Genomic DNA, 19,542 nt, shown 5'->3' with positions numbered 1-19,542 from the left:
AAACGGGGATTTTGACATGCCATAGTATTTTTTTTTCGATAAAAGAGTGCTAGTAATGATCCCTGCAAAATAATTTAGCTGCCCGGTTTTGAAAGTCTCTAAAACATCTTTTTTTATAAATTAAAAAATTCCAAAAATTCCAAAAAAAATTCTTTAAAAAAATGGGAAAAAAAATTTGTAAATGGTTCAAAATAGTGAAATACATACGACAAAAAACCCACAAATTGATCTACCAAAAAACCTACTTTTTGGAATCTTGCCAAAGATATGTAGATCAATTAATGTGGTTTTTTGACCGTGGTGGAAAAAAACGTAAAAATTTTTTGGAAGTCTCATCATTCACGTAGTGCTCGGCTGTCCCATTACGGTTTGATCTACAAAAAATGCGGGAATATTTTTCCCACAAATATGTGACGTTCTTCACCATGCGAAAAGAATTTTTGTAGATCAACGTAGATCAATCCAAAATGAGACACTCTGACACCACGTGATCATTATTAGCAATTTTTTATTGAAGAATTACTATAGCATGTCAAAGTCCGGCTGAAAAAAGCTCTAAATCGCCGATTTTAAAGAGAAAATTTACAAAAAAAATCAGTATTTTCCCAATTTTTCGTAGATAAAAAAAAAATAAAAATCGCTACTGAAAATCAAGAAATTCTCGAAATTAAGCAGAAAAATTGACGCATCAGCACACTTTTTCGGCTGAATATTGTCCTTTTTGCGATAGAAAACGCTGGAAAATATGCCAAAATGCGGAATTCGAACGATTTAGAGCCGAAATTTGCAATTTTTGTCCTCAAAAATGCATTTTTATAACATTTCACATACAAAACCACCGGATTTCCTAGCGGTATCACCCGAATTTACAGCCCACCCTATATATATTCTCCTGGCCGTACTAATAGTAAATTTGAAAAAACCCTAAAGGGCTCATAAAACATTGTGCGCGCACGCACATACACACACAATTTCGCGCAAATTGCCAAATTTTATGATGGATAATCAGCTGGAGAGAGAGAAAATTTTATGATTCTCTCCATTTTCTCCTGATTTAACTATATCATTGAATTTTATGAGGGTTCTTGCGATAGAGCTTGAGAAATTTGGAGGTTAAAAATAAATTAGCGGATTTTTTCCAGCAAACCGGCAAACCATAAATTTGCCGAAAATGATCATTTCCGGCAAATCGGCAACTTGCGAAAATGAAAATTTCCGGCAAATTGGCAAACCGACATTTTGCCGAAAATGAACATGTCCGGCAAATCGGAGAACCGGCAAGTTAAAAATTTTAAAACTTAATTATTCGTGGAAAAGTCTTTGTAAATCAATAATGCACAAATCAAAAATCACAGTAGTCAGGTTTGCTGAAAATCGATTAAAAATTAAGAAATTTGGCTGGGAATCGCGTTTTTATCAAATTTTGATTGAAAATTCATTTTACCGCAAAAAGAAAAGTTTAGAAAAATCACCGAAATTCATAAAATTTTCGGCAAAAAGAGAGAAAATGAAGAGAAAATTAAAAATGTTCAAAACTACTGGGTCAAATTTATTTTAAAAAAACACGTGGTGTCAGGCTATCCAATTGTGGTTTGATCTACAAAATGCGGGAGGTAAGACGCAGACATCTCAACTGATTTTGCATGGTTAAGAGTCGGCCGACGTCACAATTTTTCTGGGAAAAAATTCCCGCGCATGTTTTGTAGATCAAACCGCAATGAGACTTTCTGACACCACGTGATTTAGAAACCTGCGTCTAGACGCGTCTAAATTCCCGCAATTCTTTTGTAGATCAATGCGAAATGAGACACACTCTGACACAACGTGAAAAGGTGGAATTTTGCAGGGAAAAATGGAGGAAAATTCAGATTTTTAGAGGGTCAATGTGTGTTTTACAACCTAAACAAAAGAAAATGACCAAAAAAAAACAACTACGTACCAAAACACAGAATCTGACGCGCAAGTTTTCAAAGTAAAAATGAACAAGTGCCCAATTTTAACTCTAACAAGGTGTCAACCGGGACCACTGAACGAACAATGGATCAGTGTGACCCGGGGGGCACACACAGCACACAGGGCGGGAAATAGTGTGTATAAGGGAGGCGGGGGGAGTACACACAAGGTATATGCAGCCGGAAGCTTTCCAAACTCCGCCCACTGTTTCGACTACCTTGGGACCCCTTCGAGGAGGGGGGGAGCTCAGAGATAATGGACCTTTGTCAAGTGGTGGATAGAGTGGGGTGGTGGTTGTGGTGAAGCGAGCAGAGAAGGTGAAGATGGAAGAGAGAATAGACCATTGAATATTCTATCAATGAAAGTGTGTTACCTAGGGAACTATTGTTAGCCGCCTATTCCGGAGAGACCGAGGGGAAAATCATTATCGAAAATTGTCAAATCTGTTGAGCACCCCGCGGGGGGTGCCCACTTTTGTCAGCAGAAGCTTTTAGAAATTTTGTGTACGTATTCCTTGGGAAGGGGTTGAAAATTGTAAGATTTGGTTGTGAAGAAAATATTTTTCAAAAAAATTAAAAGGTCTGAAAATTTTTTTTCGCAATATTTTTCAAAATTAGTTTTAAATATTTCCCAACAAGAATTTTGTCGAATTTGAAGCGATTTCCAGGAGTTTCTCCCGTGTAGTCCTCTCGGAGAATGGATAACAGCAAATTTTTCGCGCGAAAAACGGTATTTTGGCAGAATTTAATTTACACAATTTTAGAGTTTTTTTGGCAAATTATTGTATATCTGAGCAGAATTAATTAGAAATGTCCCACTTCCTGAAGAATTACTTTCGTGTACCCCTCTCGGACAATTGATACAAAAAATTTTAAATTTTCTGAGAGAAACTCGGAGATTTCATCAAACTTTTGGCAATTTTTCTAATTATTTGTCTAGGTAATTGACAAAAAACTTGAAAGAAATTGTCTGTATTTAAGAAAAATATTTTCACAAAAAATTAGCTATCACATGCCCAAGAGGACTACATAAGTGGAAATACAATTAAGGCGAAAACCAGAAAATAACAGAATTAAAAAAAAACCCCGTTTTACTACGGTAAATTTCAACATTTGTCCGAGAGGACTACAAAAACTGAAATTTCATGTGGTGTCAAAATGTCCCATTTCGGTGCGATCTACCAGAAATGCGGGAATTGAGACGCAGACTTTTCAACAGATTTTGTATGGTTAAGAGCGTGCTGCCGTCACATTTTCCTCTGCAAAAAAATTCCCGCATTTTTTATAGATCATACCATTCAAACTTGAAAACACAAGAATTCTGTGAAATTGTGTCGAAATTTAATTTAAAAAAAAACTGAAAAAATGGCAATATCTTGTCCGAGAGGAGTACAAAACGGGAAATTGAGAAAAATTTGCCAAGACTTATTTTTTTGACGTTTAACTAAGGCAACAACTAGTCCTCGAAGTAGTGTTTTCAGATAAAGGAAAATTAGCTATCACTTGTCCGAGAGGATTACACGAGCCGAAAATAGTTTAAATGTTTTAAAGCTAGAAACGTGGAGAGAAATATTCAATACACACCACAAAATGAAAATTGTGATGAAACCAAGCGGGCAAATATACACCGCCTCCAGGATGATGATGATGAGGAGGGGGGGGGGGGGGCTTAAATGAAATTGATGATGAAAATGATGAAGCTCCACCTCCTCCCGGAATCCCGGAGCACACATACACAAACACCCCTTTTCTATATAAGAACAAATAAGAAAGGGGCCTGGTGCATGTGCTCTGTGCTCAACGTCTTCTTCTGCTCCGTCTTCTGATAGTGATTGAGAGCGTGATAGAGAGACGCAGACCGATGGGGGGACCAATGGAGCTTTTGCCAAGGCAAGGGGCCCCGCGCGCGCGCGATGCATATCAGTTGATGAGATGTGCTGGAGAAAAAGAGAGAGAGAAGCAGAGAAACTGAAGCATGTGTGTGGCGAGAAGGAGAGCCGTAGAGATAATTACCATAATTATCTGAGTCGGGGGATGGAAAGGGGAAAGGTTATCATCCGGCTTTGATCTTCTATGCTCGAGCAGTACTCGGAAGGTAGGGGGGGGGGGGGGATGGATACTGAGATTTCGATAATTTTTCAGAATATCTAAAACTAAGGCTCATTAAATAAATGATCAGAGTATCATCAGTATGGATTTTGTATTATATAAATACTCTTTCCAGGGGTGCGCGGCAATCGAATTTTCGGCAGTTGCCGGAATGGCCGATTGCCGGAAATCAAAATTGCCGGAAATAAAAATGTGATACGTGAAATTTTTCATTTTCCAAAACATATAATTAAGTTTGAAAATTGCCGAAAATGTCCGGCAATTTTGGCAATTCCGGAAATTGCCGGAAATTTTTAAAACCGGCAATTGCCGAAATTGGCCGATTGCCGCGCACCCGTGACTTTTTCAATAGTACAACATGACAATTTTCAAATTTTCTGAACTCGGTAAATTCACGTGGCGTCCACAAGTGTCTCACTTCGACTTGATCTACGTAGATCTACCAAAAAATGAGGGAAGAAGAGACGCAGAGTTCTCAACTGATTTCGCATGACGTCACATTTCTTGGGAAAAAAAATTCCCGCATTTTTTGTAGATCAAACCGTAATGGGACAGTCTAGCGCCACGTGGAAAATCCGTAAATCGCTATAAGTTTTAATTTGTTCTGGAACACAAAAAAGATCAAAGTATACGTTTGAAAAGAAACTTAACGATAAAATCGCGTCGTGTCAGGATGTCCCATCACGGTTTGATCTACAAAAAAGGCGGGAAATTGTTTACCCAGAAAGATGTGGCGTCTGCACGTTCTTAATCATGCAAAATCAGTTGAAAATTCCGCATTTTTGGTATTATAGATCTAAGTAGATCAAATCGAAATAGGACACTCTGACACCATTCTAATAAACGAATTACGGTATATAAAACTACCTAAATATGAAATACAGGTATAAATTATTAGAATTTCTTTCGGAAACTTTTTTAAAATGAAACACATCACGCCTCGTGATAATTGAACACCACAAAAAACCAAAAAATACAAGAATCCTCTGCTCGCCCAAAAATAGACCAACACAGTGTGAGTGATGGTGGGTTGTTGTAAAAAGAGGAAAACATTGAATAACAAGTCAGACTCTCCTCTTTCTTCCCTCACCCATATAATTGCCCATACTCCCGTGTATTGTTATCTACTACAGACAAAAAGAAGGCAACTGTGCGTCTAAACATTTTTTGTTCTAGAAAAATCGTTAAAAGACGAGGAGGTGCCAGCAGCACTAGAGGTCTGGCCTGGCCCCTAGCAACCGTACACGGGCGCCATGGCTCCGCGGGGAGCACTCTTTTTGCCGAATGATGATGACAAGGACTCTCTCTGTTAGCGCGGAGAGCAAAGTGAGAGCAAAAGCAGGGGGGGGGGGGGGGAGGGAAATTTGATATAGGCATGGGAGAAATGACAACAATGCGAGATATGGAATATCGGCGGCCTGGGCAAAATGCCCAGTGAGTGAGTGAGTGACGGAGGCATGTTAGACGGAATATGGAGGGTAGTGGAGAGAAAGAGAGATGGAAATATATGGAAAGGAGAGAGAGAGAGAAAGATGAAATTAATTTCGTTGTTAGAGTCAAAATTGTTCAGCCTTGAAAGTTCGTGTGCTCTCAGAAATCTTTATGGACGTGTGTGTATGAAGATTCTCAGATGTGGGAATTTGGCGCAATTTCTGGAGATCAAACTTATCGCGATGCAAAAATTTCCGGTAATCAGTAAGAGTTGAAGCAAAGCGGCAAATAGTTTTGGCAATTTCAAAATGTGTATTTTTGTAGAGTTAAAAAAAAATATCTCGAACTGTTTTTGTGAAAACATGCCAACTTTTCATATATTGTAATATGCTTGGATTTCTCAAAAACTGATGTAGTCAAGCCAAATACAACAATTTCCGACAAACGGCAACTGTCCGAACCACGAAAAATGTTTGGCAATAGGCAATTGTGCCTACTGACTTGGGAAAAAATGTCGAAATTGCCAATGCCGCGCACCCCTGCTACTGACCCCTTTCAGTTTGATCTACAAGTATTTTTTTTTGCTTTACCTCTCGATGTCAATTAAAAAAGCAAGTTTCAGGCCTTATTATGACATCATATCAGCTTGATCTACGTATATCTACAAAAAATGCCCGGGGAGAAGAGACGCAGAGTTCTCAACTGATTTCGTATGGTTAGGAACGTTCTGACGTCACATATTTTTGGGCAAAAAATTCATTCCCGCCTTCTTTGTAGATCAAACCCTGATGAGACAGCCTGGCACCACAAAAGTATCAACCGCTTATCACCTCCTCCACCAATCAGTGTGCGTCGCCCCCGCCTCCTTATCGCTTCTCTCCCACCTCTCACCTCCCCGTTATCCCTTATCAACCAATGGCAGAAGGAGACTTATCATTTTGTGAGGCGAAAATTAATTCGAAAATCGAAAAGGTCTGTTGGGGCAATTAAGCAGGCGCAAGAGAGACGCAGAGTCGTGCCATATGGAAAGGAGAAGGGAGGGGGGGGGGGGGAGATATCAAATCAGTCAGTCGGAAGGGGACCCCCCCCCCACCCTATTCAAAACATATGGTGAAAATGAAAGAAGAGAGATAGAGGCAGAATGTCTCCCGGAGAGCCCCCCCCTCTCGCCCCTAAATCGATAAAAACGGGGACCACGACGTCTGATAAGAAGAGGTGTGACGCGAGGAGACGCAGACACGTGAGGGCTCCAGGGCTCCGTCTGGCGCCACCGGCGCGGCAAAAGAGGACTAGGAGAGAAAAGGTATTATAAAATGGGGGAACCGAGAATCATGGGGGGAGATGGTGATAATTCAATGATTCGTTTTCGCCACCAAATTGGCATTGTTGTCTGCTGTGCTCGTCTTTGTGTGCTCTTACTCTCTCCACATCCATCCATCCATCCATCCATTCCCTTTTCACATCACAACCAGAAGCCTATTATCTTTGTGTGGTGCGTCAAGCGCACGAGAGTGGATGGGCAAGAGGGGGGGGGACCCTAATATAGTGATATAGAGGCTGGGGGGATTGATGGCTTCAGAAATTTGTAAAAGAGTTTTTTCTTCAAAATAGCCAGCCAGCTTAAAGACTCCGTTTAAAGACAAAGAAGAAACAGGCAGGTAGGTAGGCATTAAGTTTGGGTAACCTGACAAATACAGCTGAAATGGGGGTAGCAACGGGTCGACCCGCTTCAACTTTAAGCAGCAGCTGTGGCGACCCCGAAAGAAGTATATATATATATGCTTAGGCTTAGGCTTAGGCTTAGGTTCAAGCTTATATATATATATATATATGCTTAGGCTTAGACTTAGGCTTAGGTTCAAGCTTAGGTTGAGACTTAGGCGTAGGCTTGGCGTCAGTGGCGAGCGTGACGCTATTTAGGCTTAGGATTTTCCGGTTTTTTTGATTTTTGAGGGAGTTCCTGTTGGCCGATCAACGCGAATTTTTACGGAGAGACGTATAGGCCACCAAGAAGCTTAAGTCTGAAATTTCAGATTGATTATATATTATTAGGCTTAGGCTTAGGCTTAGGCGTAGGCTTAGGCTTAGGTTTAGGCTTAGGCGTAGGCTTAGGCTTAGGCTCAAACTTAAACTTAGGCTTAGGCGTAGGCTTAGGCTTAGGTTTAGGCTTAGGCGTAGGCTTAGGCTTAGGCTCAAACTTAAACTTAGGCTCAGGCTCAGTTCAGGCTTAGCCATAACCTAGGCTTAGGCTTAAGCTTAAGTTTAAGCTTAGGCTTAGGCTTAGGCTTAGGCTCAGATTCAGGCTTAGCCATAACCTAGGCTTAGGCTTAAGCTTAAGTTTAAGCTTAGGCTTAGGCTTAGGCTTAGGCTCAGGACTGAGCTTATCTTCAAAATTTCGATCCGATTGCTAGAGAAGCTATTGTGAACAAACAGATCATTTTTTTCACATGGTCGCTGAGAAACTGTAACCTCTAGGAACATTTTCAGTAGATCTAAAATTTTTCCCCACAGCATGAAAAATTGTCAACGTGGTAATTTGCCTGTCAATCAGTCACCCACACAAGTGCACCCTCTAATCCAGCCCCGCCAAATTTGGTCATTTTTCACACTCGCGCGCCATCTGCCTCATTTTTTCTCGATCCTTCTGCGTTCGCCGCATCCAAAAATGAAGACGGTTCGAGATTGAAAATGAGTGAACGAATGTCTATCAATTTTGCACAATACTGAACCCTAGCTCAGAGCTCTGCTGATGGATCTATGCGCAATCCATCTACCGTAGGGCTTTCGGGAGCAGCAAAAGGTGCCAGAAATTACTGATGTGTTCACTGATTTGTGTATGACAAATTTCGTGCTCCATTGAGCACATCATATATCCGGAGCGCAGGCATATACACACACAGGTGAGAAGCTGTCACCCGAAAATATATAAGTCGTGGTGGTGTTGAAGAGAGAGAGAGAGAGAACTCACGCTTATCGGTTGTTTGGAAGAGAAAGTGGAGGAGTTGAATCTGGAAAAATATTGGATTTTTAAGGCACACGAGGCAAATGGCAAATTGAAAAAAGAGTAGAACTAAAAGATGGGAATTGGAATAAAATAGGGTAGCGGCTAAAGAAGAGAAAGTCGAAAGGGCAAGTATTTTGGAAGTTGGCTATTTTTTTTTGATACAAAAAAAGCTGTCAATGAGGGGTGGGCGGCCAACGATTTTCCGGAAAATCGGCAAATTACTTTTTTTGGAAATTTCAAAATATCAATTTTAATCGACAAAATTGTACGCATCCTGTGAATGTTCTTACATCAATTTTTAAAAGAAAGCAAATTTTATGATAATATCTAAAGAAAACTGGGAAAATTTCGAAAAGGCACAGTTTTAATTGTTTCTTTTTTGTAAAAAAATCGCTTTAAAAACTTCCGGCAAACGGCAAATCGGCAATTTGCCGGAATTGAAAATTTCCGGCAAATCGACAATTTGCAGACCAGGGGTGTGCGGCAATTTTGCCGAATATACCGTTTGCCGAGTTTGGAAAATTTCAGAAAAATGTATTTGCCGAATTTGCCAAACTCGGCAAATTTTGAAAATTACCGCAAAAAATTTGACCGAAATTATTGATTTCGTTCCAAACACTTTTAGTAGTAAAATAACATAAAATTGAGGTGTCTCGAATTTTTTACAAGGAGTGTGCTAAGAATTCAGTAATATTGGTGCTCCAAAATGTATGAAAAATTATGAAATTTTTCCGAGTTAGCTTCGGCAAAATTTGAGATTTGTCACAAATCCCTGAAACAGGCCGCGTGTGTATTGTGGCTCTGGGAAGATTAGTTCAGCAAAACTCAAACTTTGCCGAACTCGGTAATTTCGGCAGCTGTACTTTTTGCCGAGCTAGACTGACATTTATCGAAATATCCCAAAATTCCACCCCTGGTCCTAACATTGCTCAAGTCTTGGCGGCCTAGCATCCAGTAGCGATAAGTTTAAAAGATAGAGGACAAGTGACAAAAAGGAGAGGCAAATACACATACACACACACACACACACACACACACACACACACACAAATCAGCAGAAAAAGGAGGCAAATTCAAGGTTATCGAGCGGTCCTCTCAGCCCGGAGAGGAGGTCTGAAGATCCAGTAGAGAGAGAGAGAGAAGTGATAGGTGGAGAGAGGGACATAAGAGTATCATCATCATCACACACAAACACACGGAGGAGGAGGACGAAAGAGGAGACGAAGAAGAGGGACGGTGTTGGTGGTGGTGGTGTTAAAAACGATGATTGGATGGATGCCAGATGTGTCTCCTTCTTCTTCTTTGTCCGTGTGTGTGTGTGAATAGAATCAAAGCGGATAGGCATTGGAGATAGGATAAATGGATAAATCGCACGATGGATAAAAGTTTTCTTGTTGTTGTTGGGAGTCTCTCTGGGAGGTGGAAGCATGCGGCTAGGCCACGTGCTTCAAAATTTGTGATAGAGGGTTTTGGGTGTACTTTCAAGCTAGCTTGACAGATTTGTAGACGAAATTTGGTAGAAAATTTACAACTCGTGGCCCTCACTAGCTTCCAGCTCCCAACACCTTGGCTCCACACCAGATTAGTTTCGAACCTGACTCCTTAAGGCCTGCCACGACAGTAAGGCCTGCAAATTAGGCCAAACCAGAATGAAAAGTAGGCCACGTGACGTTTTTAGAGCTTGGGCAAGGTTTTCGTGGAGCTTCAAGTGTAGGCCTATTTGAGATTTTTGCTCTAGTTTATGAAGTACGTGATACTTTTTCTGAAGATCTTGTTCTACTAAAATCATGGTCTGTAAAAATGACAGAATTTTCAAGGCTTTGGCCAGGTTTAGTTCTAGATTTGCAGTGAATAAAGTTGGTGCCGAAATTCTACAAATTTGCGAAGAAAGCTAAGAACTTTGATCTCTAGGTTAGGCCTGGTCCCGTAAAAATTAAAGCTTTCCAGGTGGCCCTCCAGGATAACGAGGACTATAATATAAAAATTCTGCAAAATTTGGAAGAAAACGGCAGGCATCTTGCAAGCTAGGGTCTTCAATTTTTAAGTTAGGCCAGGCTCATTGTCAGGCCAGGCTCATTTTGAAGTTATATGTGATTTTCGGCATAATTTATGAAGTGTGTGATACCTTTTTCTGAAGATCTCCTAGAATCCTAGTCCAGATAAAATTGACAGCATTTTCTAGGCCTCGGCTAGATTTAGGTCTAGAATTTGCAGTAAAAAAGTTAGCGCCGAAAACATTCAAAAACGCCCAGCGAGACACCACTCGAGGTCAGATAAGGTATGTTGTGATAAGTTGAAAAGTTCCGCTGGGGCTATGTTTTGACTTGGTAGGGACAAAAGGAATAAGATTTTTGAAAATATTTTTTTTTCGAAAAAAGTATAACCTTATCACCACCACCCGGGGGCCCGCTCACACTCCCTAGCCGTCCTTCGAGAATTGCAAATGTTGCGATCATCACGACCATCATCATCATCATCATTCAAATAGGAAAAAAAGCGCGCGAGAAAAAGGGGCAAAATCGAAAATCGTCCGTGATTATTAAACAACCCACTTGAAAATTTCCGTGTATGTATGATGAATGATGAGGCGACGAAGAAGAATACTAACCTCATTGGGGGAATGGTGGTGGTGGTGGGGCGAGAAACTGTATGTTTGCATAGATATGGTCATTTATGTACTCATGTACTTGATGATCTGTTACTACATTTCATAACTGTAAGCGGAGGAAGTTTTGATTGGATAGGGGGCATATAGAAATGAGAAAAGTGTTGTAGTTGCAAATTTGAGTAATGACAGGTTTTTGAGCATTTCTACTGATTCTACATCATTTTTAAATTCGACATTCCTCGACTTGTCGAATTACTGAAAAAATACAATTCACAGAAGGAAATATCACAATTTTTCAACTATAATGTGTTGAAAGAGAACAATTTATTTTAAAAAATTTAGTGGTTTCCTCAACTATTTTGAACTGGAAAATTTCCAAAAAATGCCGACTTGCCAAATACTTTGAAATTCGGAAATTAAAAAAAAATAACTGCGCGAAATATTTTGTTAGTTGATATCTTTCTTACAGGGGTGTGCGACAAATCTCAAAATTTGCCGAGCTCGGCAAATTCGGCAAATCTCTTTTTTCAATATTTGCCGAGCACGGCAAATTCGGCAAATTCGGCAAATTCGGCAAATTTGCCGTGCTTAACAAACTCGGAAAAATTTGATATTTTTTGATGTTTTTTGGATCACCAAAACTACTGAATTCTTAACACACATCTGGTTTCTGAATAAGTTCCGCGTAGTATGTATGTTTAAGCATCAAAATAGCTCAATTTTGTGTCATTTCACTAAGTTTTTGGCTAAAAAATCATCAGTTTTAGTCAAATTGTACTGTCAAATTTTTGACGTGTGCGGCAAATTTCGAAATTTTCCGAGCTCGGCAAATTCGGCAAATTTACTTTTTTGAAATTTGCCGAGCTCGGCAAACGGCAAATTCGGCAAATTTGCCGCACACCCCTGCTCTCTTATAAAGCCTACTACAACCAAATTATGGGGTTTCAATGTTCAGAAATACGTGATTTAAATGAGACATACGGAGTTACACACATCAACTATAATTAATGGAGACTAAAGCCCTAAAGAACTACTGTTTAAAAGTACAGTATATTTTCCAAAAGTACAGTCATGGATTGTGTCACACAAGAGTTTATTAATTTTAAGTCCTTTGAATAACTGTTAAATGAAACAAATGTATAACCTGGAGGGGAACACTTTAAAAGTTGGCACTTTTGTAGGTACTACCCTAATCTAATTTTAAATAATTGCAGTGTTAACTATAACTTCCGGTCAAACAGGTGTCAGGACCGGATTAAAGGTGCACACGCACAGGTAAGTGATAAATATATAGTAGTTAGTGAATTTTTCAGTTTCCAAAAAACCTTCAGAAACCGGATGATGATAGCAACCTCCATTAGGCAGTATCTCTTCCCATCCCGCTGTGAATCTAATCCGCAGTCCCTTCCAATCATCATCACCATCTGCTCAAATCACAGGGCACTTAGGTGACGTGGCACACCTGCAGTGACAAGACACTAATGATTTTATGCAATATTTCTATTAATATGCTTGATTTAACACTACATAAAAAATTTTTAGACAAAACTGGTTTCCCTACTTGATTTAAGACAAAAATATCAACAAAAAAAAATTCAAAATTAATACGATGAAATAGCGGCACATTTAAAGTTGTCCAGTTATTATAATATAACTCTAAATTCGACCCCGTTGGAGACAATCAGGTGTCAACATGGATTATAAATGTATACATGTATATGCATAAGTCGATCTTTTGTACAAATATTTGACACCTTCAGTAGCAGAAGTAGAAACAGAAAATGATAATTCCCATGAAAACGGCATATATTTCTTAATAGAAAAAAAAGAAAAAGACCCAGCGGGGGATCTGACAGTCGGACACACTCATCACTTGGAAATTGGAGGAGAATGGAGGCTGGGGGGTTCTTTGTCTCAAAAAAGACACACACACACATTGGCTCTCTTTGTAATCAATGGGTTGGGTTAGGTCATCCAGTAGAGTGATGTCGGTAGGTTGGGAAAAGGGGAACAATGGGGTGTTAGGGGCAGATACTACTACTGTGTAGAGATTGACTAAATTTGAATATTTTCCCGTTGTGTCTGGATGTCCCATAAGGCTTTGATCTACAAAAAAGAGAAAATTTTTCTTAACCATGCAAAAAGGTTGAAAACAGGGGTGTGCGGCAAATCTCAAAATTTGCCGAGCTCGTCAAATTCGGCAAATCTCTTTGTTCAATATTTGCCGAGCACGGCAAATTCGGCACATTTGCCGAGCTCGGCTAACTCGGCAAATTCGGCAAATTTGCCGTGCTTAACAAACTCGGAAAATTTTGATATTTTTTGATGTTTTTGGACCACCAAAACTACAGAATTCTTAACACACATCTGGCTTCGGAATAAGTTCCGTGTAGTATGTCTGCTTAAGCATCAAAATAACTCAATTTTGTGTCATTTTACTGAATTTTTGGCGAAAAAATCAGTAGTTTTAGTCGAAATTGTACTGTCAAATTTTTGACATGTGCGGCAAATTTCGAAATTTGCCGAGCTCGGCAAATTCGTCTAATCTACTTTTTTGAAATTTGCCGTGCTCGGCAAATTCGGCAAATTTGCCGAGCTCGGCAAACGGCAAATTCGGCAAATTCGGCAAATTTGCCGCACACCCCTGACGCGTACTGCGCAATCCTGGAAAAAGTCGGAATTCACATATCCTGAGACTTAACGGAATGCAATGGACTGAGCATGATGAGTAAACTTATGGTCACCATGGAATTGTAAGACAACTTATACATTTTTAGTTAAGCGGTGGGTACAATTCTTTTTCTAAGGTGTGGTAAGAAAATAATCGTACCAAGAGATGTTATTAAATGACTAACAAACTTTTGCCCAATAACTCAATTTTGCTGAAATGAAATCTCAATTTGGGTAATTTTTCGAATCTGAACGAGTTTTTAAAAATTAAAAACAGTGTAACTAAAGTATTCCAAAAGCATCATACCTACCAATTAAAGGTTTACGGTTGACCTGGGGTTATATATAAAGACACTGTGACAAAAGTATTAACTTTTAAAGGCAGTTAAAGATAAAATAAGACCTACTTAGAGGTTGCGAGTTATTCATGACAAAATCTATAAAACTTATAAATGTTTAGACAAACTAATGAGACCTAGGTCCGGTTAACTAATAATTAAAAGGAGCTCTTGTCTTTTTTTGGAAATGGTATGATAATCAAAGATCGACCCATTTCCCAAAACAATTCCTACCAAATCTCCTAATCTTTTGTGAGTGATGACAAGAAAGGCGCATGTCACGACTATTATCGGATTGAAGGCCCCCCCCCCCCTCTCTCCAGGGTCTGACCTCTATCCCAGTGTCAGTGGGGGCTAATTGTCCTTCTAGGCATAATTGGTGGGGGATAAGGCGCGCACAGTGGGGTTGTCAGCTAATCGCATGCCTCTCTCTCTCTCTCTCTCCTTGTCTCTCTATTCAACTTTTTGACACGGTAATTGAGATAGTGTAAGATAACGTGTTGAGGGGGTGGTGTGCACCAATGGCGTGGAAAAGGCCACGGGACACCCGGGCGCCAAAGGATAAGGAGGGATGGTGTTAGGGTGAGAGGGGGTGGGGGTCTTATTAGAATCTCAAGGGTGCTTGGAAAATGACACTTTCCTAGTTAATAATGATTAATTCTAATTAAACCAGAATGCAAATCAGATATGAGGTACATAAAAGCTTTGACGATATCAATTTTTGAGTAACATTTACTGATAGTAATTTAAAGGAGGAGTACCGAAATTTAAGGCTTTGCTTTTTTAGACTTAAAATGGCCCAAAACAGCCTATTTTTTCGTAATGAGATGCTCTGAAAAGTTTGCTAAAAAAGTGTATGACCGCCAATTTTTAGCTAAAATCTCAAATTTTGGCAACTTTTCAGTATCGCAGCGGTTTAAATTTAATTTTTATTCGATTTAATGCACATTTTCGCAATAAAAATTAAGTCCAAAACCTCTCCTACCCTGAAAAGTTGTTTTAAAACTTGAGATTTTAGCTAAAAATTTAACTTTTTTTCAAAACTTTGAGCAGACATAACTTATTTTTTTAGAAATTTTAGAAATTTTCAGAGCGTCTAATTACAAAATTTTGTAGTTTTGGATCATTTTAAGTCTAAAAAAGCACAGTTTTAAATTTCGGTACTCCACCTTTAAACTCCTGTCGTGAGCCGAAATTTAGTCAATTCAGAGCTTTAATTAGAGTTTAATGGGTGACTCACAAATAGAGGAAAATCACGATAACAAATTAAAAACGTTAGCCAAACGCGAAAAAACACACATAACCAACGAAATATTCAAAGTTTGAACCCAAAATAACACCAGTTATACGCCTAGCAAATGATAAAGCTCAAGACCTCTCGTCAGCAATTTTGATCACTAATCGAAGCCGAATGTGAAGCCCCAATTACTAACAGGCCTCAGCCGCCGCATCAGCACCAGCTGCACACATACGATAAGCAGATATGCTTATACTACACAAAAAGAGAGGGTTAGAGAGAGAGAGAGAGTGTGATCACCAGATGGTGAGGACAGGCAGCAAGGAGGTCAGGAAGGGACCACATGTGGGGAGAAGAAAGAGAGAGAGCATGCATATCACTCTGGTAATTGGTGTTTCGATTTTGAATTTAATAGCAGAGGGGGGGGGGGTGTCTTTTTGTTTAGATTTAGTCGTTTAGTATGAATCATGTAAATGTTTAAGAGGATTTGTTAAACCTTACGAATCCCAAAAAATTAATAAAAAAATTTGGTAGCATGTGTACAGTGGGATATTTAAGCCAGTAAGGAAAGTCTAGTGACTGTTTTGTTTTTTGATACAATAGTTATTACTATCCTGCATTGGGTAATAATAACATTGAGAATCACAAAATAAGTTGACTATACTCTGGTTTTTGTGATCCGAACTGATGAACATTGGGATATTCAAGTTATTAATCTAGCTATTTTTATGATATATGTAGTAGGTATTAATAAAGATGTTAGTATTTGTTATAATGCTTAAAACATTGTTACTTTGGCTTTTCATTATAATTTCAAGTATTACCGGTATTTAGAGTTATAAATTTAATTGGACCTGCATATTTAATGTTAATATGTACCATCATGGATAAATCACATATTTTGTTTAAAAACTTTTTATAAGCTTTTATTTGTATTACAATAAAAATTTGAAGAAATTCTTTTGGAATTTCTTATCAAACGGCTAACAATTTTTATAAACGTGTTTGTTTTGTATAACGTTATTCCTGCCAGATGTGGGAGGCAAATAATTTTTCGGCAAATCGGCAAACCGGGGCAAATTGACAATTTGCAAAGTTTTCCAAAAAAAAAAAACGGCATATGCATCTGTTTCGAAGATTAAGCAAATTCTATGAAAATATCTTTTAAAAAACTGGGAAAAAAATTTCAAAACGGCACTGCGTCAAGTGTCTCTAGAAACTTCCGGCAAACCTGCAATTTGCCAGAAAAAATTTGCCGCCTACCCCTGATTCCCGGTATATTAAACAGCTAAAAACGTGACTGGTGAGAATTTCAAAATTTCCAGCTTCTGCTAGATGATTTTCAGCTCAATTTAGAAATAATTTTCATTATGGTGAGTCTAAAATTGTACTTCTTTCATATAGTTCAACACACCCGGGGTTGTTTCAAACAATTATGAAATCATCATCATTATTGTCATGCTATGTTTGCGCAGATCAATCGATTTGTCCCTGTGTAACTGAAAAATCGTGTATCCCCTCCCAGTGTATCCCCTCCTGTCCATATCGAGGTTATCTCGCGGAACAACAGAGAAGGCAAAAGGCAATTAAAAGTTTTCGACAAATCTCTTTCTCCCTCACTGTTCCAATTGATTTCGAATCTACATGTGATTACCAACTAGAAATGTGTACGTAGGTTACGTGAGGGGATTCCTACCTACCCAAACGTAGTCAATACAATTGAAAGTTTTTGGACTAAACATTTACGTGTTTAATTTTGAAGGAAAAATTACGGACAATGCAAAAATGTAAAAAAAATATATCGGTTTTCAGCCAAGTTATGACGGTTTAAAGGTGGAGTGCCGGTGATTTGAGACTTTGCTTTTCTAGACCCAAAATGACCCCAACTACCGAATTTCGTAAAAAGACGTTCTGAAAATATTTCAAAAAAAAAGTTATAGAGGTTCAAAGTTTTGGAAAAAAGGCTCATTTTCAGCGTCTGGAACTTAATTTTTATCACTCTTTACTAAATATTTTGGTTTTTATTTGGCGCTTAATCGTTGATTTAAGTACATATGGTTGAGCACAAAAATGTATCTTTTATTCTAAAAAATCAAAAAAAGCAAGTCTCAAATTTCGGTACTCCACCTTTAAACTATATGCCATCATTGTTCAACTTTGGCAGCTCATATCTTGATTATCGTTTGTTTTATGCGAAAACTATTAACTAACAAAATATTTAAAATATTATCTTGAATATTTTTCTAGTCAGCAATTTTTCAATAAATGCAAAATAAAACGAGATATAAGCTGCCGAAGGGAAGAAGTACGGTGCAAGACTTACAGAAGTGTTACTCAATTTGTCCTTTAACAAGAGAAGAGGTGTTTTCTGAAATTTTAAATTTAAAGGCTCATGTGATACAAAACATCTGCATCACCAAAACATGATCAGATGATAGGGCCTTGTCAGAGTAAAGGGGGAAAACTACACACGCCTCATAAACCCCCATCTGTTTCCACCTGTTTCTGTGAAAGAGGGAGAAGAAAAGGGAAGAAGTACTTTGAAGAAATGAAAACGAGACGATGAATAATGGTGGAAACCACCTTGAAAACAGTTATGGTTTTGTTATAATATGCGAATAGAGAATAAGTAATCAATTTTGTGGCCTTTGATGGGGAAGTGGGGGTGGAGACTGGTGATAACGCTGATTGGACGCAGAGTGATAAGAGGGGAGCGAGGTGGAAATGAGATTGCAATTCTATTAAAAAATGCTCAACTAAATAGCTATCAATGATATTATAACGAATGTGAGCTTTGAAAATAGACTGGAATCGATGTTGCACATGATGCATCGAAAAAGTTATTATTGAACTTTGAGTGCTTATAGTTAAGCTAACTTTAAAGGTAAATAAGCTTTATTCATGATTGTAAATTCTTTCAAAACAGTTTGCTATAGCCAAAGACAACTGTAGAATGAGAGTTTAAAATTTATAATACTATTAATTTATGATTTCGATCATGGTGCATTGAAAACGTTACTGTTAAACATTAATTGCTTTATAACGAGGTATATTTTATAGGTATTATCGGTATTTATTATTTAATGAAAACTACCATTTATAGGCAAAAATAGATGAATTTTCCAAATTTTGAAAATTCATAAATCTCTTGAAAGTAACTTTTTTTGAAATGTCTTTCAGAAACGTTGTAGTAAATTTTAAGCTCTTTTAGAGTTTACCAACATTATTCCAGTAGGTACAAGAAGCTTCACGTAGTTACAGAAAAAAAGCTCTTTGTCGCAGTCACCGAGGACCTAGGATTTCCTCATCCTCCCTGGCTCAATCGGTACTATTTTAAAACTGACTGTAATCTTATTGAGCTCATGGTGCATTTTTTGATAGAAACAAATGACATCAGAGATATAAGCTTCGAAAGTTGAAGTTCAAGAACAATATAAAGAGGTTCTGTATAAAATCTTATAAAAAGGAAATTAACTATATTTTAAGATGACACTTCAAAACTGAAGGCCCGCAGACTGAAGGCCCGTAGGCCCTTTCAACAGTACAAATCTGGAGGTCTTAAAAGTTTATCACTATGGGCGAAATAACCAGACGTTCCAAGTTTGAGATCAGATGAAAATGTGACAAAGGAAGTAAAAACTGATCACATGATACTTATCGATTGATTGATTGATTGATTGATTGTGAAAGTTTTTTTGTTACGGGGTGAAAGTGGGGGAGAACTCTCCCTCCCTCCCCCCGTTTCACAGACAAAAGAGAGTGAGTGAGTGAGGGATGCAGAGGCGGAAAAGACATGTTTGTAGCGGGGCGCCACTGTGACAAAGAGACCTTCCCCTCCCAACCATCACAAACTATCCAGGCATACAGTCCAGTCAGAACAACGGTAGTGGTTGTGTTGTTCGAATGGAGAGACACGCCAGCCACGCAGGCACAGATAAACGATAATCGGCTAAATTTGATCGTGGAGGGAGAGGAGGGAATGATGGAAGTTTGACAGTAGGCTGGGTGTTTACTTCACAGCATGATTTCGATGATTGTTCGACAATTTGTGTGATAGAAAAGTTTTGCCTGACAGGGGGTTAACCACAATGCAGATAATGGTTGGACCAATAGTCAAGGCTTCAGGATATGACTAAGTCACAAATCAAAAAGAGCGTCGCACAATTCGAATCCTGAGCCAGACGGGGTTCTAA

The 19,542-nt window shown here is 38.7% G+C and overlaps 4 non-coding genes across 4 annotated transcripts; all 4 read left to right on the top strand.

The window, feature by feature from the left end:
* The first annotated feature begins 2,119 nt into the window (after window positions 1-2,119).
* Window positions 2,120-2,236, top strand: F55A8.4. The gene has a single exon (NR_052947.1). It is a non-coding gene; the product is annotated as an Unclassified non-coding RNA F55A8.4 (non-coding RNA).
* Window positions 2,237-3,650: 1,414 nt separating this feature from the next.
* F55A8.3 lies at window positions 3,651-3,848 on the top strand. Its single transcript, NR_052946.1, has one exon. It is a non-coding gene; the product is annotated as an Unclassified non-coding RNA F55A8.3 (non-coding RNA).
* A 1,568-nt stretch (window positions 3,849-5,416) lies between these two features.
* F55A8.5 lies at window positions 5,417-5,475 on the top strand. Its single transcript, NR_052945.1, has one exon. It is a non-coding gene; the product is annotated as an Unclassified non-coding RNA F55A8.5 (non-coding RNA).
* A 4,211-nt stretch (window positions 5,476-9,686) lies between these two features.
* Window positions 9,687-9,835, top strand: F55A8.6. Its single transcript, NR_052944.1, has one exon. It is a non-coding gene; the product is annotated as an Unclassified non-coding RNA F55A8.6 (non-coding RNA).
* Window positions 9,836-19,542: the final 9,707 nt, after the last annotated feature.

The sequence above is a fragment of the Caenorhabditis elegans genome, chromosome IV, assembly GCF_000002985.6.
Source record: "Caenorhabditis elegans chromosome IV".
Taxonomy (NCBI): Eukaryota; Metazoa; Nematoda; class Chromadorea; order Rhabditida; family Rhabditidae; genus Caenorhabditis; species Caenorhabditis elegans.
Note: the sequence above shows the minus strand (reverse complement) of the source record. Positions and strands in the feature narration are given on the sequence as shown.